The 18,003-nt window shown below is 28.5% G+C and overlaps 2 long non-coding RNA genes across 4 annotated transcripts; both read right to left on the reverse strand.

Moving 5' to 3' along the window:
- Positions 1-3,148: 3,148 nt before the first annotated feature.
- LOC137819651 (uncharacterized) lies at positions 3,149-6,447 on the reverse strand. Of its 3 annotated transcripts, none has more exons than XR_011082363.2 (3): positions 5,204-6,446; positions 4,494-4,914; positions 3,149-3,693 (listed from the first exon to the last, which is right to left on the reverse strand). It is a non-coding gene; the product is annotated as an uncharacterized LOC137819651 (long non-coding RNA). The 3 variants fall into 3 exon arrangements; XR_016516178.1 differs by having other exon boundaries at positions 3,150-3,710; positions 4,494-4,943; positions 5,204-6,447; XR_011082361.2 differs by having other exon boundaries at positions 3,152-3,710; positions 5,204-6,444.
- Positions 6,448-12,218: 5,771 nt separating this feature from the next.
- Positions 12,219-14,210, reverse strand: LOC137819394 (uncharacterized). The gene is made up of 2 exons (XR_011082283.2): positions 13,851-14,210; positions 12,219-12,586 (listed from the first exon to the last, which is right to left on the reverse strand). It is a non-coding gene; the product is annotated as an uncharacterized LOC137819394 (long non-coding RNA).
- Between the last annotated feature and the right edge of the window lie 3,793 nt (positions 14,211-18,003).

Here is an 18,003-nt window from a genome sequence, read left to right on the forward strand (position 1 = left end):
AAAGATTTATAATAACACCTTGTTTATTACACAATGTAGTCCTCCATTCATTTGAGTTGGGTAATCTGACATTTAGGTCTAGTAATCTTACATTTAGGTCTATTGTTGTTCGGTCGAGTTGTAACATAAAGTCTACCAAAATCATGTTTTGATGGTATCACGAGTTTTTTTTTTTTCCTAATATTATATTGACATAAAAATAACAAGTATATAAATAACATAATCATAATTCAAGAATTGAATATTATTACTATGTAATTAATAGAAGATATTGAAGGATTATACCATAAAAATAAAATTAGAGAAAATTATAACTTGATGGGTGAAGATGAGAGTAAGTGGTTACATTAATGGAAAATGAAGATGGTAAGAAGTTACAAAACTCTTAAAACAAAGAAGGGAAAATTGGAATTGATTGAGGTATTAAATAATATTTACTTATACTTTTTGTTAAAATAGAAAAAACTTTTACCTTTCATATTCAATTATATTAAAATATTTTTAAAATGTAAATATGTTATTTAATTAACGATTTTCAGTATATTTACGATTGAATAACGTTGAAGAATCAAACCTTCAATCAATATATTCACACCACTAATCCCATTCTATCTAGTGTCCAACCTTGGAAGTCAAGTACAAATAATGAGATTACAAAATATTCTTCGTGAAACTTAACTTATAAAGTGTGACTTTGCACTCGATGTATCTCGAAACTTAAATTTTTTTTCCTTCATTCCGAAATTAAAAATATGAAATTAAAAAAATACATTTTGAAAAAGTAATTCCAGAATATATTTTATGTTCTGAAAATTAAATTTTATAATAAAACTGGAAAATCAAAATTTTATTATGAAAAACAATTCTAGAATATAAAAAATACATTTTAGAAAAAAATTTCAAAAACAAAATTAAAAAATGTAGTCGAAAAAAAAAATTTGAAAACCAGAAAGTGTTCCAAAAATCCAAATCTAAAAACGAATTCATAATGTATTTTGATTTGTACATCTTTTTTATTTAAAGAATTTTTTGTCATTTCACATAATAATTGAGTGCAGGTTCAAATTTTGTGGAATAAAAAGGTAATTACCTAAAATTATTCAAGCCCACTTATTCCAGAAAGGCTTGATTTTTAGGTCTAGTCCAATCCCAATTTCGACAAAAACCATCTTGGTTTGCCTTAAAAATGATAAAAATATTATATCCAAAGATATAAAAATATTAAATCTAAATAATAAAAATAGCATACGTATTTTGAGTTTTAAATCACATTAATGAAACTAGTGTTAATTTAAAAATGTAATTGATTTAATAAATCAATTATAACATATGTACATGTTTTTGTTAAAAAAGTCATTAAAAATATAATAATTATTTTAAGAAATAAATTAACCTGTAATTCTTAGAGTGGACTTAACCTAAACTCATACTAATAAGAGGCTAAAGAATCGGCCTACAATTGACCAGATTGAGGTTTAGTTTGGTGAAGTGGAATTGGAAATAAATTAATGTATTAGATTTAAAATAAAGTAAAAATATATATCTAATTTCATGGTTACACTAAAAAAAATCTTTAAATAAAAGCTAATTTTAGAGAGAAAAAATAATTAGTCACTATATTGACTAAATTAGATGATACTTTGAGACTAAAAAATTATTGATATCAATAGCATATTTTATTATTAATAAATAGTTTCTAAAGCTAAAATATTAGTAGCTAATTAGATATCAATTTAGAAATTAGTTTATAAATTTTATTAATAATAAAAACTAATTTAGATATCAATAATTTTTTTAGTCTATGTTTTGAGTGGCTTAGCTTTTATTCAGTGTTTCGTTATGATGTACAAATAAATTTCATGGGGGGGATTTGGGTAGCAATTGTATTTCATATGAATAAATGTATATTTTTAAGAATGGAAGAGTGGATCTTTAGGAGGTTTTTATGGTGGCTCAAAGGAATATTGGTCTTGACAACCAAGGAAAAATTGACAGATTTCTCTTATTCAGATTGGTGCTTGGATCCCCTGTGTTGTATGAAGTATTTGAAAAAAAATGATGTTTTGCAAACTGTTTTAACTATTTGTTAAGATTGTTGGATTTTTTTTTGTGTGTGCAGGTTCTTGTTTCCACTATTGTTGTGACTATGAAAAGAGAATGTGACTCCTGAGCAGGTTAGTGGGCAAGTAAAGATTATAGGTTCGAAGAAAGTGTACTCTTTTGTTAAGTAGGATTCTTTGTGACCTATTGTTGGGTGAGGTTATCTGATTGTCTTGAAATATGAAGTATTGCTATTGTGGGTTTCTGGTTGTTACTATGGGTTGTTTTTGTGTGTATTGTGTTTTGCCCTCTTTTAACTGAAGATTGAGTATAAAGACCTTGATATGATTTTATGAGGGTTACTGAATTCTTTTGATATGGCCTATCCTCTTTTTTCATGTATATTTGAGGATTGGTTTGCTGATCTGTAGAGTCTGATAGTGTTGAGCAGGTTGGCCTAGCCATTTTCTGTATAAGGGTTGGGGTACCCCTAAAGTATCTTTTTTTATTTTATTTATTATTTGCTGATAAAAAAAAGTGGTATATAATTTAGTTAGTGACTAACAATTTTTTTATCTCTAAAATTGATTTTTTAATCATTTTCTTGTAATGACAATTGGAGGTGATTAAAAATTATTAGTACCATTTGGAATGACTAACAACTATTCATAAATTATATTTTGTGATTGGATAAGAAAAAAAAGATTAAGATTGTGCGATTGAAGTAAGAAACCATAGGCAATAATAAAGAACAAAGGGGTCATGAAGACTAAAATAGATTACTAGTTTGAATGATTGCATGTTGTAAATGAAGAAGTAAATAATTGCAAAATATTTTATTTTTTGTTTTTGACACCATTATGTAAAGGAGAAAGAAAAGTGATAATAATATATTTAAAAAATAAGTTATAAAGTTACAAGAGTCATATAAGCATTGGAGGGCATAAAAATATTAAACACGAATCAAACATGAGTTAAATCTTCTTATTATTTTAAATCATAAATAAGTTCATTATAAACTTGAGTCAATGATTACATACACATGATCACAAGAGGATTAAGAAGTATAAAAGAAACTACAATTTAAGCATTCAAATATATGCAAAATAAAGGTGGATGAACAACATAAGAAACACAACACCAAACCACAAATAAAATTAAATTACATAGATAAAACAAACAAATAGTGAGAAGACTTTGGAGAATTCAAGAAATGATGTGCCACTTAAGAAGACTTAATTTTCCTTGTCTAGGATAAACAACGTAACATCAAATGATCACCACTTGACTTCTACGAACCAATATAAAACTCAATAATTATGATCACTCTCACAATAGATTCTAAACAACACGATAAGATATATATATATATATATATATATCCACTCAAGGATAAGCTTGAAAGAAAATTACAAAATGAAAAGGAGAGGGAAATTTCAAAATTAAAGTTCCTAGATCTAGATAATGGGCCAAGATAATTTATGTTTTTCTCACTTTGACCTTGCTTTCTCTAATCCTTGGTTGAGCTTCACATGGACTCTTGGTGGACTTGAATGAATTTCACATGCTTCAGGTTTCCCTACACTCTTATGGTCACACCTTGTACCTTATTTTTGAGCTTTATGGTCACACCTTGTACCTTTTTTGAGCTTGCTAGGCCCAAAAACAACCTAAGATAAGATTACTATGTAAACATATTTTTACAAAGAAAAATAAAGGATAAACAATTCAACCTAGAGTTCATGAATACAAAATTAAGAAACTAAGATAACATTTTTGTGTGCAAGAACATCTTTTCTAGTCATACTCCTAGTTATCCTTCTTGAAATTATGTGTTTTTATTTTTTTATTCTCATTTATGCACTATTCACCAAGATTCAATTTATATGTATTGAATGTATGCTTTATTTGATAAGAGTTTAGGTAGGTAAAAATGAATATTGGTAAATACTATTTAATGATATATTTTTTTAACTAAATTATAAATGCTAAATATTAAATTTAAGAAGATACACAACTAAATTGCATCAAAATATTGATTCATTGGGAGGAAAATTTACAAAAAAGGAAGTGTAGAAGAGCGAGTATAATCAAATCTTTTGCACTTTTTTTTGCTTAAAAGGTTATTCTCTTCTAGACATCACTATGAAACTTTGGATCCCAACTGAGTTAACATCCCAAAGTTCGTCAATCATGTGCTCTTTAAAGAGTGATATTATTAAAAGAAAGAAAAATAAAAAACAAATACAAACATGAGACCCAACCAAACCTATGATACATTCATGAAAATACAAACTAGAGAAGGTCAAATCAAAGGGAACCATAGAAATAATAGGTTTCTTCAAGGCTTCAACCACCAACATAAAATTAATTTCATACAAAATGGATTATCACACTTTTACCACAACTAACTTAGTTGCAAAATAAATGAAATGTTTTGGAGTTGTTCTGACCTCAAGTCCGTTGGGCAACATCGCTAGGGTCAATCACCGCATCCGAGGTATTGTCCGCTTTGGAGATTGGTGCTCTGTCACGATTTTTTCCTGAAAATGCGCCTCGAAGGGTAAAGGGAGGAGGGAGTATATAAACTGCCATTGGCCTCGATTCCTGAGCAATGTGGGACTATATTGGCATACGGGAACGAGCCCCCCAGTCGAGGTCTAAGGGGAGTGGATCCCCCTAGTTGAGGGGTGAAGGAGCCTCTTCGACGCCCTGTTGGGCAGCATCACTAGGGTTAATCACCGCATCTGAGGTATTGTCCGCTTTGGAGGTTGGTGCACCGTCACGGTTTTGTCCTGAAAAGGCGCCTTGAAGGGTGAAGGGAGGAGGGAGTATATAAATTGCCCTTGACCTCGATTCCTTAGCGATGTGAGACTATATTGGCATTCGGGAACAGGAGCAAACTAGTAAATATCAATCAAATATCAATAAAGTAATATTTCTTAAATATTACTTTTTTTCCTTTTCAAATCTTTCTTTTACATTAGAGGAATAAAATAAAAATAATATAAAATAATATTATAATAAATATAATTTTCTTAATTTCATCCAAATCAAACAACATTCATTTTTATTCTATTTTTCTCACATTTTTTCACTCGCACACAAAAATTTGTAAAAATATTTATTAAAAGAAAATAATGTAAAGTAAAAAGAATCAAACCTTTAAGATCTAATGAGCACAACAATTTGTTTGATTTCCTTTTGTTCTTCTTCCTTATCATTCACTTCTTTGATATTTTTCATTCTTCAAAGTTGATCATAGGATAATGCCCTCATATCAAAAATAAAATTGAAATCGAAATTAATATCTCACTTACTATTGAAATTTCTTGCTTTTTAAGGACATACTTAGTGAAATTTAATTAAGTATATACTTTTATATGACCAAAGTTATTATTCATAAATTACTATCATCTTTCTTTTTCATTGAAAAAACTCACTCTTTTTTATAAGAACAATAGTAACAAGAGTTGAAACTGAGACCTTTTGCAAATTCTTCCAATCTTCGTTTTCCCATCAAGGCAACAACTTGTTCTCATCTTCATCACCCCTTTTGTGATCATTTCTTTCAAATTTTGTTTCTATGATAAATTCCATTTATTTTTGCTTCCACTTATATAAATTTTAAATTACTTCAATTCTCATGATGCTGATTTTGATGTGAATAAATTTGTTGTCAAGTCAAAATAATTATGTGAAAGAATAGTTACAAAAGATTGTTTTTCCTACATGTCATAAAAAGTGTAACTTTGTTATGCCTCAAAGTACTTTTTATCATGATTAAGAAATTTTGGTTCACCTAGTCACAACAACATTTTTGTGATTAAGAAATTATTTTCTTTTTTTAATGAAATATGTAGATAAAAAAGATAACAAAGATAGAGTGAACACTGAAGCATAACAAAGTTATGTTTTTTATGACATTAATTTACCTTTTGTATCCAATGCTAACATGATTATCTTGACATGGAAATAACATTTATGTAGATAAAAAAATTCATAATACAATAATTAAATAATATTACAAGTTCTTTGTAGTTAAGAGATGATATTGAAGGATTATAACATAAAAATAAAATATAGAAAATTATAACTTGAAGGGTGAAGACGAGAGTAAATTGTTACATCCATGAAAAAACGAAGATTGGAAAAAGTTGCAAATGATTTCCCTTTCAAGTGACTTTTCATTCTCAGAAGTTAAAAAAGAGAATGTCACAAATAAATTTTAAAGTAGGGTTCAAAATTAATTTCCAAATAAAAACACATGAATATATGCAAGTTAAGACAAACATATGAACTTCTTGAAACTTGAATCAATTAATCAAACAAATGTTGATGTTAGATCTAATCAAATGTGTGCACTAATTCAAATGTACAATAAAAGATAAAAATATAAACTAATGCATGTGATATAAAATAATGAAAAGAAAGATACATACCTGATACAATGAGATGATTGAGAATTATTAGTATCAATTATAAACAATTTTGGATGAATAACATTTGTTGATAAATTAGGGGTTTTATGACTCTATAAACAAATAAGAGAAAATTGAGATAGGGATGGAAAAAATGAAGATAGAAGACTTCATTAAGACTAAAACAAAACTATGGCTAAAATCTAAAAGGAAAGTATTGTGAATATATGTATATCACAATCAACAAAGAATTTATCATACAGAGAAAGGTAAAAAGAGATAGAATGAAGAGTTTGTGAGAATGGAGAAGGTATATATACATGATTTTGTTTTCTCTAGGTTGACTTTGAGATTGCGGCGAGGCTACAACACTTATAATATCTAAAGTTTAAGAGTAACCAAATACCCTAAATCTAACGGTTGATAAAGTACAATAAATCTTAGCGGTAGAATTTGCCTATAATATGGGCTTAGTAGTTTTTAGCCCAAAAAAAAATATTAAAACCAAAAGGATTTTAATTTATTTTTCATTTAATGTTATTTTTAGATAAAAAAAATAAAGGTTAATTTTTTTGTATTCAATTCTATAAATTAGTAAATGTATTTAAGTATATTATTTAATTAGCATTGGTAGAATCACATTGAAGAATCAAACCATCAATCAATACTTTCACATATTAAAGGTATCAATCAATACTTTCACATATTCAATTAAAGGTATGAAGACAAAGTCAAGTAAGTCATATTTTAGAAGTATTGTGATTTTTAGGTCCAATCTAGTTCCCTTTTAGACAATAAACCATTTTGGTTTGCTTTAAAAATATTAAATCTAAAAAATAAAACGAATACATTTTAAATTTTTAACACATTAATAAAATTAGTTTTAATTTAAAGATACATTGATTTAATACATAATTTTTAAAATTTTTAACTAATATTAAATTAAATTATATATAATTTAAAGACATATTGATTTAATAAATCAATTATTGCATACTCGTACATGTTTTGTTAAAAAAATGTAATTGTTATTTTAAGAAATAGACTAACCTATACTTGTACAAGTGGACCTAACCTACGAATAAGGACTTTTGCTGGTACCTACACTCTACTCATTTTTTAAATGTCCAAAACACTCTTCTCGAAAACTCAATTCAAAACATATTTATGTATATTTTGTTTTTTAATATTATAGAATGTACATTCTGAAAAAGGTGAAATTTGATTCTGAAAGAGAAAAATTATATTACATAAAATAGAATATAGAAATTTCTAATGCGAAACGGAAAACAAAATCCATAACTACTAGTGCGTATTGAACCTAATATTATGAGATGAAAATTCCAAAAAGTTTTCGAAAAGTATAATAGAAAAACATCTTGTTTTCTTTTTTTCTTTCTCACAAACCGTATTACTGGAGAGTTACTGAAAACACCTCCAAATTCATCGATTAACCACGAACAACAGTAAGCAATCACACAACACTCACAATGTCCAGAAAATACAACTCATAGCTGCGGAAAAACTCTTCTTCAAACATGCACAATAATGAGGCTAGTTTAGTCATTTCAACATAGTGATATACTGCATGTTGGAATTTCGTATAGTGCAGGAAGCAAACGCCACAAATAAGTGGTTAAACGAACCAATTCAAAATCGACAAATTAAGATTTGGTTTAGTTAATTCTAAAATAAGTGATTATGAAATATATATTTTTTAAACAATCACTTATATAAAAAAACGTATATGATTTTCTATTATTTAGTTTGCAAATTTTACGACCAACTTATTTCACAAGCCACCAGTTGACTAAGGAACGAGTTTTCGATCCCCTGAACGATACCAATATTTCGAACTCAAGTCTCTTAAGATGGGATCAATTGAGGTATTGTCCATTTTAGAACTTGAAACTCCATCAAGGTTTTGTCCTTAAAAAACATCTCGGATGATTGAATGAGGAATGTGTATGTAAACTGAAATTTTTGGATCGTAAAAGTTAAAATGACAAATTGATCATCATCTTACGAGGAGGATTTAGCATATAGTTTTGGGTGACTGATAATAAATTTAGGAATCAATTTATATTTCAAGTTAAGTTTAATTTTGAAACATTTTTTCAAGTAATTTAATTTAAAAATATTTTTAAAACCAAACACATGTAACTCTTATGCCCAAAATTCTGTAGAAACATTTCAAATATTCAAGAAAAATGACAAATTTTCTAATAGTTTAAATATTAAATATAATAATACCAAAATAAATTATAAATATAATTAATGATAAGGATGACAACCAAACATAACAAGTCCAATTTATGGCATTATGAGTAAAGGTAACTCTTATATGAAGTCTTTGTCATAATTAATCTTAATAGATCAAAACCAATCATACAAATAATTAAATCAATAATATTAAATTTAAACTAAACAATTCAAGATATATCTAAGGAAATGTAAGTAAAAAAACAAAATAGTAAAATAAAAATTAGAGGCAACGATTGGTTGTAGGATGAAGATGAAAACAACTAGCAACCTTAGTTTGGAAATTGAGATGGAATTAGTTTTAAAATATTTAACTTCTAGTTCTTGCCACCACTATTTAATGGAGAAAGAAAAGTTGTAATAATTTGTGTCAAAGAAACAAGTTACAAAGTCATAAGAGTTATATAAAGCATTGGAAGACTTAAACATTTTACACATGATTCCATTCATAAAATCACAAAAAGGATTAAAAAAGATAAGAAAACTTGAATTTAAGCATAAGAACATATGTAGAATAGAGTTGGACAAAAACATGTAAGAAACATAACATCAAATCATGAATGGAATCTAATTAAGAAGATAGAATTGAACAAAATATTTGATACAAGAATAATAACTAAAAATAAAAGAAAAAATGGTGAGAAGACTTGGTAGAATAGAAGAAGTGAAGGACTTTTTGAGAAGACTTTATGTTCCTCCTCCAAGATAAACATCATAGGATGAATTATCATTTGACTCCTAAGAACCAATGTAAGACTCTAGAATAGTGATCACTCTCATAAGAGATACTACATATATCTCAAATTCAAATTTTGATGTATAATAAAATTGATTTACACATAGAGAGTTAAAATTCTTAAATCTAGATCAAGGCCAAAATCATCTTCATGTTTTCCATAGTTGTGTGTCACACTCTCCATTCTTTTCTCACATTGACCTTGCATTGTCTAGTTCATGACTGAACTTCACATGGGTGCTTAGTATATTTGAATGGTTGTTACTTACACTACAAGAAAATCATGGAATAGAAATCAATTTTAGAGACAAAAAATAATTAGTTGTTATAGTAACTAAATTAGAAACAATTTTAGAAACTAATTTTTTATTTTATTTCTAAATTAGTTTCTATTATTATTAAATAATTTCTAAATTGGTATCTAATTAGCAACCAAGGTTTTGACTACCAATTATTTAGATTCTAATTTTGGTAGCAAAAACCTTGGTTAGTAATTAGATACCAATTTAGAAACCATTTAACAGTAATATAAACTAATTTAGAAACCAAATTTTTTTTAATCTCTAAAATGATATATAATTTAGTCACTATAACAACTAATTATTTTTTATCTCTAAATTGGTTTCTATTTTATGATTTTATTGTAGTGTTACATTTTTTTTTCTTATACTCTTTCGACCACACCTTGTAACTTCTTTTGGATTTGACCCAAATACAACCTCTTAAGCTAAAATAACTATGTGCATGTATTTCTTCAAATAAAAGTAAAGGATAAATGAATCCATAAAATATAGAACATAAATGACACGAAATGGAAAAATGCACAAGATTAAATTACATTAAAATATACATTAATTTAAAATGTGTTCTGAAAGTTTCAAACACAGCACATTCTTAGTGAAGGATAAATAGAAGAAAAAAAATGGTATAGATTAGTTGTTTCAAATCAAACATCTTTAATAATTTGGACAACCAATTAACAACTCAAAAACATTTTGATATTATAAAAATACTATCAATATCAATCCACATGGTTAAAAAGCTCAATAATTTTCCTTTCAAATCCTATTTTTCAAAATTAAAGAAATATAATAATAATAATAAGATGATAAAATTAATATAAAATAATTGATTTTAATTCAACAAAAACTAAACAATATTCATTTTAAATCTACTTTTTACTTTTTTTTCCACTATTTTTTCTCATTTCTTTTATATAGAACAAAATTATCACAAAAAAATTGTAGAAATATTCAAAAATGGAAAATAACATAAAGTGAAAATAATCAAACTTTTTATATGTAATGAGTACCAACAACTTGTTTGGTTTTTTGTTGGTTACTTTTCCTTATCCTTCATTTCCTTGATTTTTTTTTTAATTCTCTAAAGTTGATAATGAGATGTAGGGATAACAAAGCGGGGCGGGCTAACCTTTTCAACCTGCATTAGCCCGCAATCCGCTAACCCGCAAGAAAAAAAAATTGTCATTGTTTTAATGTGTGCAGATGACGAAGAAGATTATAATTATGAAAAAATGGATGAAAGTTCTTCTAAACTGGCATCCAATGCTATTGAAATGAAAGAATGTCAATAATGTTTATGTTTAATGTTATTGAATTAATGTTTATGTTTAATGTTTTGGAATTAGGTATTTTTAATGTTTCGGAAGTGGAAGAATAGTGATATTTGATATTTATCTTAATGTTTAATTTTTTTTTATGTTTGACTATGTTTGAAAAGGAAGAAAAAAAAATTAGGTTTAATAGTAATAAATATATAGGTTTAATTTGATAATTTTTTAAGAACAAAATGTAAAAAAAAAATATTTAATTTAAAAAAAAAAGAACGCGGGCTGGCCCGCAAACCCGCAGGCCAGCTCTTATGCGGGACGGATCGGGAATTCTAGCCCGCAATAACTTTGCGGAGCGGGTCAATACGGGGCGGGCTGGCCCGCTTTGCCACCCCTAATGAGATGCTCTTCATAATATTAAATAGGAAATGGAACTTAAAATTAGTATCTCATTTATTATTTATATTTTTCCTTTATATTATGATATACTAAGAAATTTAGTTGAGTATATAAAATTAAATGAGTTTTGAAGACCATAACTAACTTTAATATATTATTTAGCATGTATTAATTATTTATTGACAAAAAATTCATGATTACTCAAGATTTACGTGAGATTATATATTTACATGTCTAAAATTACTTGTTCATAGTAATACATGTTTATCACACACATTGATATCATTTTATTTTCTTATTGCAAAAATTGATCCCTTGTGTAGCAACTAGAAATACAAAGACTTTTGAGTGAGATCTTTTGCAACTTCTTACAATCTTTCATTTCCTACAAGGCTGACAACTTGTTCTCATCTTTAGTGTCATTTTATTATTGTTCTACAAATTTGCATTCTATGAGAAATTCCATTGGTTTTTGGTTCCAGATATTATTTAAATTACTTCAATCATTGTGCTATTGACGTTGTGTTTGTTTAAATTAAATTATACTAAAGTTGTAGTTTTGTAGGTGTTTCAATTGACCTATGTCATTATAAAAAATTTGAGACCTCATTAATTAATTAAAGCATTTACTTTTTGCACCTTCATATTTTCTTCACTCACGTCTCATATTATAATGTATTAACTACAATGGTTTTTTCAAATTTTCGTTGTTTTAAAATGTTATCTCTAATGTATTAAAAAAAATTCTTGAATTACATATTCCAAAAATAATACTATACAAAAATATATGTAATAATAAAAATTCTAGAATATAGATTTTATAATTAACTTTTTCAACTGTACATATCGGTAAATCGTGATCTAGCCAGACCCAAGCCCAACCACTAAAACTCGACATAGGTCCCCTAACATAATTTGACTTGGGCTTGACCTGACTTATCTTGACGTGAGTCTGCCTCATTCAACTTGATGTAGATTGGAGGTGTGAGTCAACTTAACTCGACTTGGATTCAGGCTAACATGGACCTGGGATAACTCGGACTGACCTGGGTCTTGCTTGACTTAGCTTAACCTGGGCTCAACCTATCTCGACTTGACAAATCTTTCCTTGCTTGCTCGACTTATGCTTGGCTTGATTTGGTCAAATGTGGGCCCACCCTGATTCAGTCCATCAATCATAAGAGAATGCCCTCGATGTCAAAAAGAAAATTGAATTCAAAATTAATATCTCACTTATAATTGAATATTTTTGCTTTTTAATGACATACTTCATGAAATTTAGTTAAGTATATACTTTTATATGACCAAAATTATTATTCAGAAATTACTATCATATTTCTTTTTCATTGAAAAGAACTCACTCTTTTTATAACAACCAGTAGTAAGAAGAGTTGAAACTGAGATCTTTTGCAAATTCTTCCAATCTTCGTTTCCCCACCAAGGCAACAACTTGTTCTCATCTTCATCACCCTTTTTGTGATCATTTCTTTCAAATTTTGATTCTAAGATAAATTCCATTTATTTTTGCTTTCACTTATATATAATTTAAATTACTTCAATTCTCGTGATTTTGATTTTGATGTGAATAAATTTTTTGTCAAGTCAAAATAATTATGTGAAAGAATAGTTACAAAAGATTATTTTTCCTACATGTCATAAAAAGTGTAACTTTGTTATGCCTCAACGGAATTCTTATCATAACTCACCAAATGAAGTTCAAAATTATTTTATGGTTTAAAATCAATTTTAAAACATAATGGGGTTTTAATCTAAAAAATTGTATTTTGTTAAGGTCCACTTACCCGTTTGTGATTAAGAAATTTTTTTCCTTTTTTTAAATGAAACACGTAAATAATATAATAAAAATATAAAGTTGACACTAAGCATAACAAAGTTATGTTTTTTTTATGACATTGGAAGTTAGTATACCTTTTGTATCTAATACTAACACAATTATCATGACATGGAAATAAAATTTATCTAGATAAAAAATTCATAACTTGAATAATATTAGAAGTTATATGTAGTTAAGAAGAGATATTGAAGGATTATAACATAAAAATAAAATATAGAAAAGTATAACTTTAAGGGTGAAGACGAGAGCAAATTGCTACCTCGATGGAAAAACGAAGATTGGAAAAAGTTGCAAATGATTTTCCTTTCAAGTGACTTTTCATCCTCAAAAGTTGAAAAAAAGAATGCCACAAATAAATTTTAAAGTAGAACTCAAAATTAATTTCAAATAAAAAAATGAATATATGCAAGTTAAGACGAACATGTGAACTTCTTGAAACTAGAACCAATTAATCAAACAAATGTTGATGTTAGATCTAATCAAATGTGTGCATTAATTCAAAAGCACATCAAAAGATAAAAATATAAACTCATGGATGTGATATAAAATAATGAAAAGAATACATACCCGATAGGAGGAACTATTTGGGTGATTGAGAATTATTAGTATCAATTATAAAAAATTTGGAATGACTAACATTTGTTAATGAATTAGGGATTTATGACTCTATAAACAAATAAGAGAAGATTGAGATAGAGGGATTGAAGATAGAAATCATGGGAACAATGAAGACAAAAGACTTCATTAAGACTAAAACAAAACTATTGCTAAAATCTAAAAGGAAAGTACTGTGAATATATGTATATCACAATCAGCAAAGAATTTAACATATAAAGAAAGATAAAAAGAGATAGAATGAAGAGTTTGTAAGAATTGAGGAGGTATTTATACATGATTTTGTTTCCTTTAGGTTGACTTTGAGGTTGCGGCGAGATTGCGCTACTTCTAATACCTAAAATTTATGAGTAACCAAATACCCTAGATCTAACGGTTGATAAAGTACATATAAATCTTAACGGTCAAATATGTCTACAATATGGGCTTAGTAATTGTTAGAGCCCAACAAAAAAAATATTAAAATGGATAAGTTTTTTTTTTTCATTTAATGTTATTTTTAGATAAAAAGAAAGAAAAGTTTCTTTTTTTTAATTAAATTCTATAAATTAGTAAAAGTATTTAAATATATTATTTAATTAGCATTGGTAGAATCATGTTGAAGAATCAAACCATTAATAATACTTTCACATATTCAATTAAAGATATAAAACAAGTCAAGAATTACTAATGTGATTGTTAAACCCAAGTCATATTAGTCATATTCTAGAAGGATTGTGAATTTTTTTTTAGGTTCAATCTAGTTCCAATTTAGACAATAAATCATCTTGGTTTGCTTTAAAAATATTAAATCTAAAAATAAAAAAGTATACATTTTAAAATATTAACACATATTAATAAAACTAGTTTAAATTTAAAGATATATTGATTTAATACATAATTTTTTAAATTTTAACTCATATTAAATTAAATTAGATTTAATTTAAAGACATATTGATTTACTAAATTAATTATTGCATACTCGTACATGTTTTCTTAAAAAAGTATTATTGTTATTTTAAGAAATAGATTAACCTATAATTGTAGGACCTAACCTACAAATAAGGACTTTTGCTTCGTGCAGTATACATTTTGGTACCTACACTTTACTTATTTTTAAATGTCTAAAATACTCTTTTGGAAAACTCAATTCGAAACATTTTTAAGCATACTTTGTTTTTTAATATTACGGAAACTGCATTCTGGAAAATGTGGAATCTGCATTTTGGAAGAGGAAAACTGCATTACAGAAAATGAAATATGAAAATGCCTAATGCAAAATGATGTTACGGAAAACAAAATTCATAAGGGATAGTGCAAAAAGTATTGAACCTGGTATTGAAATTCCAAAATTATTTTGAAAGTAGAATATATATGAAGTTCAGACACTTCTTTTAAATGGCGTGTCAGTGTTTGATATTTGTATCGGACACTAACACTCGTATGACACCTGTAGGATACGTATCTGTGAAATGTCTAATTCAAAAAGTATTTGTTAGATTTCTGGCAATTCTAATACGGTTCTAACACAATTTTAAAAAGGAAAAATATATTAATTTTCTAAAAAATTAAACTTTATTGTATAAATTGTTATTATGATTATAAAAATAAGAAACAAATCCCTGTGAACCAGTAATGAAAAACATCTTTCTGCTCCAAAAATTAATCTCAAACATATTTGTTCACATAAATTTTTTTTGTCAATTTATATAATTCATAATTATATAATATATAGATCCGTGTCCACGTATCCTATATTTTAGAGATTTTATGTATTTCCGTGTTCGTATCTATGTCTGTGTTGTATCCGTGTCCGTGTCAGTATCTATGCTACATAGTCTATATACCTTGCAAACCTTTCATTTTTCCCAAAAATCGCGTGACCAGAGAGAATCACCGGAAAATAGCTTCAAGTACGCCGATGAACCGTCAACAATATTAATTACACACAACACTCACAATGTCCAGAAAATATATTTTACTGTTGCTGAAAAACTCTTCTCAAACAAGCACAATAATAAGGCTAGTTTAGTCATTTTAACATAGTGATGTAATGCATATTGGAATTTCGTATAGTGCAGGAATTAGTGGTTAAACAAACAGATTCTAAATGACAAATTACAATTTAGTAGTTACTTATAAAACAAGTGCTTATGAAATATATATTTTTTAAATAATCACTTATACATAAAAAAATGTATATGATTTTCTATTAAGAAAATATTTTCTACGATTTAGTTTGCAAATTATTATGATAAATTTTGTGTTGGACAAGAATGTTCGGGACCTCCGTACAAGCATTTGGTTGTGGTCAGCTTGGTGTTTGAACCCAAGAGGTGTGTTGTGAGCTCGATCTAGATGTTGGCCAGTCCAGAAAAGGTAATTAAGATAAAAAAATAAAGAGATCTTTTATCTATTGTGATATTATTCTGAAGATAAAAGATATAATTGTTATTGTTTAAATTTGTTATCATATTATTTTGAAGATAAAGAGATATTTTATCTCTTGTGATATAAGCAAGTTAGTTATATATTAATTAGTACATGTTAGTTACATATTAATTAATAGTTATTGAGAATAAAAGAGGAGCACCCGAGAATAATGTTGCACATGTTAAATAAAATGTTTTCCTGCGGTTAGCACCTGAAGATAAGTGGTACCCATTAGTAGGTGATTTTTCTGTTATGATTAAATGCTCTTATGTTGAGATTACATTCTCGTTAGAGAAAGTTGTTGACGGGATATCTATAAAAGGGGCTTGAGACCCCAGATAAAAGGACGTTGTTTCTGAATACTAAGACTGAAACTGATTTGATATCTTTAGTGCTCTCACTGACTTGATCGTCAGAGTGTAATCAACAGGTAGAGCACCCTCTGTCCAATGGAGCCGAGTATTAGACTTTCTAGAGAAGACAGATCATAAATTCTGATTTAGCTCGATTCGAGCCCAACCATTGCATGTCGACATAGGTTCCCTAACTTAATTCGACTTGGCTCGACCTGACTTGTCTTAACATGAGTCTGTTCCATTTCACTTGACATGGACTAACCTTAGTGTGGGTGAACTCAACTCGACTTGGGTCTAGACGACATGGATTCAGGCTAATTCAGACTGACCTAGATCTTGCCTGACTTAGTGTAACCTAGGCTCGAGTTGACCTAAGCCTTGCCTAACTTGCTCGACTTAGGCTTGGCTTAATTTGGTCAAATGTGGGCCTACCCCAATTCGGTCCATCAATCATGAACTGGATGAATTTAGTCCAACTTGGACCCAAATCAATTCTGTTTGATGTGGACCCAGGCCAACTCAACTCGACCCTAATGTTAGGATCGATGGCTAGAACAAGAGGGGGGTGGGGGGTGTGAATTGTTCACAAAAGATTTTCACAAATACTTTACTTAGAATGAAACTTTAAAAATCAACTCAGAAAAGCAATTCAGAAAGCAATCAAATTGCCAAACAAAAACAGATATCATAATTATAATCTGTTAAAATAACGATTTAACTGTTTGTTTATGACAACGAAAAATATCAAACAGTTATGGAGAGAAGAGATAGAGAGTGTTCCCGCCGATTGACCTAAACGTCTTCGTGCGTCTCTGATAACTTCGTGTCCAAGAACCCTCCTTCTTACGTCCCTTTCCTCCGATGGAGTTACCTGAAAACAAAGAGACAAAGGGCGCCCTCGCGGCCGTTTGCACTCCGACGCTCAAGTCAGACTCTCGGGCAATGAAACACCAAACTCTAACTCTAAGAGCACTGTGTGTGTTCTCTCTCTCTCTCTGTGTTGCTTCTCTTACTGATGCGTAATGCGTACTAACAAAAAGCGTACCTTGTTATGTTTTGTTGTTACCCTTATATACCTTTCAGTGTCTCTGCCCTTCTGGTTAACTGTGACTTAAGCATACTGTAGGCGCGCCTTAGCGACACTATCACCTAGTCTTAGGGCCATCTTAGTGCGTAAGGCTGCCCTACCGAGGCACATCTGGTGCGGGATGACCACTGGGGTGGCGACTCATGCATCCAATCTCTGGGGTCATCCATCCTGGGCGTTTCCTGTCCCAATCACGTGCCATGCATGCAGATCACCACTGGGACGTGACCCTTACGAGTCGTCTCTTCCC

This window comes from Phaseolus vulgaris, chromosome 10, assembly GCF_051622355.1.
Source record: "Phaseolus vulgaris cultivar YP4 chromosome 10, ASM5162235v1, whole genome shotgun sequence".
In the NCBI taxonomy this organism is placed as follows: domain Eukaryota; kingdom Viridiplantae; phylum Streptophyta; class Magnoliopsida; order Fabales; family Fabaceae; genus Phaseolus; species Phaseolus vulgaris.